Genomic DNA, 6000 nt, shown 5'->3' with positions numbered 1-6000 from the left:
GTTGTCAACCAGTGGTGGTGGTGGTGGTGGACAAATATAGGGGGCCTGGGGTGGGGAGAAACGCACACTCAAAAGCTGCCCAATGTAGCACACACTCTAGTTATGCCACTGCAACTACTGTAAGCAAATTTATGTGACAATCTAACATTTATGCCAGTTCTCCATCCTCCATTAATGTATAATAATAGTTTCAAATTTTGGCACAGGGCCAGCAGTTTTTGAGGTGAGGAGAAAGTCATTTCATCGACCCTAGTACTTGACTGGTACTTATTTTATTGACACCTATAAAGGACAAACCTGTATGTATGAATGGATGACAGTGATTTTACTTAGATCAAATCAAATTCGCAAATTCGATGACTGGTATCCGTGCCAGTGGAGCGCTAAGAGCACCATCCGAGCATGATCACTGCCAGAGCAGCTGACTGGCTTACATGCCACTGGCATGTAAAAAGCACCATTTGAATGTGTTCGTTACCAGCATCGCCCTACTGGCACTTGTGCCTGTGGCACGTGAAGAAACATTCAAGCAAGGTCATTGCCAGCGCCGCTGGACTGGTTCCTGTGCAGGTGGCAAGTAAAAAACACCACTTGAGTGTGGCCGTTGCCAGTACTGCCTAATTGGCCCTCGTGCCGGTGGCACGTAAAAGCACCCACTACACTCTCAGAATGGTTGGCGTTAGGAAGGGCATCCAGCTGTAGAAACTCTGCCAGATCAGCCTGGTTCAGCTATCTGGTTCGCCAGTGCTCAGTCAAATCGTTCAACCCATGCTAGCATGGAAAACAGACGTTAAACGATGATGATGATGCGTTTTCTCAAGTACAGCAAATTGTCACAACTCCCGATCCCTTGTCATTTTCTCAATGAAGCCTTGCATAATTTGAACCATCTCTACAGCTTTACATTTGGAAAGAATTTCCTGTTATTGTGTGATAGCCTTATTATGCTAATAATATTTCAGTACTGAATACCTTTGCATGCTTATCCTAGAGGTTACAGCCAGAGGAGATGAAATAGAAGAGTCGGTCTCCCATTTGGTGCATGTTTGTAGGGTTACAAATTTCCTATTAGCTTGTTATGTCTGTTAATTAGGGTGGAGGTATAAAAAATGTTTTTACCATTTAATGCTAAGAACCCTTGCTAAGCCACTGGTTACACACTAAAACTATTTAAGGTGGTCAGTAAATCAATGACTTGGATATTCTGTTGAATAAAAGTATTGGACGTAAAGGGTTGCATGCAGTTGTGACTTAACTGAGATAAACTCAGTCTTGCACGACCTATTAAATAAGAATGTCGAAGTTAAAATAGTTCTCATTTGAGTAAATACATTTCTACAACTTTTTCTGATGAAGGCCCTCATTTCAACTTAACCCAAATGTTATAACTTAAAGGATATTTATCAACACATACTACCACTACTATCTTATATTTTATATTTTAGTTTTATTTTACCACTTTTAGCTATTACATTTGAGATAAATACAAATATCGGCGTGTTGCAGATGGATTGGATGGTATCCAGATTTTTCTTTCCCTGGCGAGAGAGAGAATTCGTTCGACCTGCTAGAAATAGTAGCCAGGTTTGCTCGATCAGGGCTGACCTAGGGCCAAACAGCAACAACCTTAGAAACCATTAGAAATGTAGGCCGATATTTAGGTAATCGTACTGAAAGATCGCCGAAATGTAAACATTCCACGTATTTTACACGAAAATGAAATTGTATTTAATTCTTCCTGACAAAATTAAATGCATGATTACTTTATCATGTTTGGGTGCGATTTAAATTTACGTTTTTACAGTGTGGGTCAACCAATCAGAAATGACCACGTTTAAGAACGTGAAATCGCCAACACAAATGTAAACATTTGGGGCTTTTTCTTTCTGAAGAAGAAAGTACATTTTCGTTAACATAATTTATATCATTTTAGAATTCAGAATAGATATTTAGTTTTTTTCTTTCAAATTTAGGTTTCTTAGTACATTGCAAAAAAAATCCAATTAGTTATTTAAATTACTTTTGTTTTCTTTTAAATTCCTTTAAAAAAATCTCCGCAGCTAGATCGATGATATTTTCGTTTGTACTTTAACGCTAAATGGTTGAAGATAAAGACAGGAAGGAAAAACTCAACACGTGTGATTGTCAATGAATAACAGCAAAACCAGTGACGTCATCAATATTGTGTACACACTGTCATTTGGCTTTGCTTATTGTCATCAGAAGAGTTTGGTTTCGTGTATCACGCTTTCCTAGTTGCCGGTAGATTATAATCAGCAGCCACTTGTGAATTAATTCTTGACAGTTTACCAGATCGGAGAACATTTAAATACTATAATTAACTTCGAGACGCAGCTCTTATTACTAAGGTATGCAATATTTTGTATTTTAATGAGATTTCTAGATTATCCGTTATCACTATTGTTTTCGGCAGTACCTTGTTAAAAAAACTGACACCTGTAATAAATCTTCTCAGTTAATTCTCTAATTTTCTTTCTTTTAATTATTTTAATCAGAGACTAGATGATAGGATGTTACGATCACGTCAGATTTATTCTTTCATCTAATTAGTTTTCACACTTTTCAATTTTTTCATTGATGTTATATATCTTGTTTGAAGTTAATGTAAATTCAAAGTTAGAAGAAAAACAAAATATTTCAGAATTATAGTCGAAGATTGTCGCCTCTCTTGGTTTGGTATTTTACTATTTTTTTCTCGAAATTTAGTGAATAGTGTAATTGAATTTGTCGCGAAATGAACTCACCGAAGTTTTGGAATGTTCTTAAAAGTTGATTTTTTTTTTTTAAAGAAGTCGGCATATATCTTTACTTCTTTAAGCATACATTTATGCATCGTTCTTTTTTTTATTTGTCTTTATTCTGATGAAATCGATATAACAGTTAATTTTAAACGCTACTCGTTGATATAACAACAAAACAATTTAGAAAGTTTTCTCCTAGAAAGGGAACCGCACCGTCACCCATCTTAAGTGTTAAATATAGGAAACTAGTTCTTAACCAAATTCTTCAATTTTCTTGAAGTTGAACACTAAGAAAGATCTTTAAGCAGTCCTATTCTTAACTTCTCGCTACGCTTTTTGGGTCTTTGTTAAAATCCCGTTTGTCACTTTCAGTTCAATTGATGGGGTGAAATTTAAATTGATACAGGATTCCATTCCATGTATTATTGTTACAAATATTTCTTGGGCACGATTTAATGAATGATGGGGATAACAAAAAGCAATTTAGTGATATTGATATTACATTTATATATTTTAAAGTTAAAGAAAACATTCCTTATGCGATAACTTAATTTCACTTGTTAGTACCATGTTTTTCTACAAGATATTTTCAAGAAATACAGTTACATAAACACACTTAGGTGAAGCAAAGCATTCTTTGATTGGTTTATTTATAATTCTTCCGAGTGAATATGCATATATCGCAGTTAATCTTTTTCTTGCTGTCAACTCATAGATGACCTGCTGGTAATTGAAATGAAAATATTCTGAACTTAGAGCTAAACATTTGCAAATTGTTAGGCTTTTTGGAAAATTATGATTATTATTACTTTGTTATTCTAGAATTAGGGAGGAACGACCAAATTTATCTCACTACCTGTTTTTTCCACTGAACAAAATTTAAAACACTTGACATTTGTTTGATAGATAGATACCTGAGAATTTTAAAAGGGTACATTATCAACGTACATATAAAAAATGATCTGCTTACTTTTTATTTTTATTTTATTATCTTTACTGGAACTTAATACAATCGTACAGTATAGTATAACCTATTGTGCACGCTAGTAAATCTATAAAATACTCGTCGGATGCTTATCTGAAATGGAGAGAATACTTATAAACTTTAGCAGGCCAAATAAAATTCGGTAAAAACGACTAAGCAAAGAGAAAGACAAATCCATATATGCATTGTAAATTGATTTATATATATAGTTAGATGCGGCACAAATTTCCTTATTAAATTTATTCTAATGGATTGGAAGGGGCTATGTCCATGACCTTCGTAGACTGTGAGATAGGTCAGTTTGATTGATATTCTTAAACCACTGCAAATGGACAGTTGTGCATGTGTGGTGGTGGGGAAGAACAGTGGGCAAGGAGGGAATTTCAGAGGGATGATTTTCTAGGAATATTAATTGAGAATAATGGTTAGTGTGGAGGCAAGCACAACACCAGTGCCTGAAGGAGATCAGTGTAGATGGTACGAAATCAGCTAACTCCAAAGATAAGAGGTGACTATGCTAGGTGTGTGTGTGGGAGCTGTTTACTGGTTGGCTGTGTATGTGGCAACACCTGCATCATTCAAGATGTAGGGGCAGAGCAGTATTGCATTGTGGGTCTCACTAAAGCCTTAAAGCAACTGTTGGAATCGGAAGTATTTTGGGGGTTTTAATTAATCACTTCACCAAATTCATGTATATACAAACAGATTTTTAATAATTTATTTTAGAATTTTTTTTTTGTATGTGTAAAGAAAAATAGATTGGTCTTGAGTCAGCCACATCTGTCACCAAGACTTGCTTGATTTTTTAAATTCTAACTTGGAGGTAATCTGTATGTAATTCAATAATGCATAATAATGCATTGACACCAATAAAGACAAAAAAACATGGCATAGCTAAGAAAGAGAAAGCATTATTCTTAGGAAATGTTAGAAGATGAATACTTATAGATAAAATCTGGCACCTAAAAAAACGTACCACTACATATATTGGTAACATCATTATCATAATATCCATTTCTTATACAGGTTTATTGTGAATGGATATTGCTAAGTAGTAGTGGATTGGCACAATCATTAGAGCAGTATTTAGTTATGGCTTTTTAGATCTTAAGTTCAAATCCTATCAACGTTAACTGTTTTTATTTCATCTTGGGTGGGTGTCAGTAAAATTATATACTTTTCAAGTACTGAGATCAAGTATCCTAGATGTGAATGGAATCATAATCAAGCAGGCCACTAGATTGGAGATAAGCAATAAAACATATCTCAGAAGTGCTATGCTTTAATTTCAATTAGTTATAATCATACTGTACACATTTATCAATTGGATTATGTTTTTTCATAGATCTTTTGTTACCCAGTTTACAATATTCTTTATTCAATGCATAATATCCACATCAAATATGTTGTTCACAGACACATACACATTTATTGGAAACTCAAGTGTTGTTGACAGGAAGGGCATCCAACTGTAGAAAATTACCTCAGTAAACTCCATCAGACCCACACAAGCATGGAAAAGTAGATGACAAATGATGGTGATATATATATATATATATATATATATATATATATATATATATATATATATATATATATATATATCATCATCATGATTTAATGTCCGTTGTCCATGCAGGTATGGGCTGGACGGTTTGACCAGGGGGCTGGTAAGCTGAGGGGCTGCACCAGACTCCAGTCTAATTTTGCATGGTTTCTAAGGCTGGAACCCCTCCCTAATGCCAACCACTCCAAGCGTATAATAGGTGCTTTTACATGTCACCAGCATGGGTGCCAGTTGCGTGACACCAGTGTCTACCACGATTATAATTTCACTTGGCTTGATGGGTCTTCTCAAGTATGGCATATTGCTAAAGGTCTTGGTCATTTGTCACTGACTCTGTAAGGCCCAACACTCAAAAGGTGCTTTTTATGTGTCACTGGCATGGGTACCCGTTACACAACACTGGCATTGGCCACATTGCCTCTGCGAGGCCCAACACTTGCAGGTACTTTCCACATGCCACCAGCATAGTTGCCAGTTGCCTCTGGGAGGCTCAACGCTTGAAAGTGCTTTTTATGTGCCACCGGCATGGGTGCAAGTTACTTGGGACCAGCATCAGCCACAACTAGGATTTCATTTGGCTTGACAGGTCTTCTCAAGCACAGCATATCACAAAAGGTCTTGGTCACTAGTCATTGCCTCTGTAAGGTGCAACATTTGAAGATCATACTTCACCACCTTGCCACATG

At 35.8% G+C, this 6000-nt stretch overlaps 1 protein-coding gene across 1 annotated transcript in view; it reads left to right on the top strand.

Moving 5' to 3' along the window:
- Nucleotides 1-2195: 2195 nt before the first annotated feature.
- The window catches only part of LOC106868569 (endoplasmic reticulum disulfide reductase DNAJC10), a 65968-nt gene continuing 62163 nt past the window's right edge, over nt 2196-6000 (top strand). The window contains exon 1 of the mRNA XM_089353254.1: nt 2196-2369. The gene's annotated coding sequence lies outside the window, so the exon portion shown is untranslated. The remainder of the gene's footprint in view (nt 2370-6000) is intronic.

The sequence above is a fragment of the Octopus bimaculoides genome, chromosome 1, assembly GCF_046866305.1.
Source record: "Octopus bimaculoides isolate indiv1 chromosome 1, ASM4686630v1, whole genome shotgun sequence".
Classification (NCBI taxonomy): domain Eukaryota; kingdom Metazoa; phylum Mollusca; class Cephalopoda; order Octopoda; family Octopodidae; genus Octopus; species Octopus bimaculoides.
This window is presented reverse-complemented; position numbering and strand designations above follow the sequence as displayed.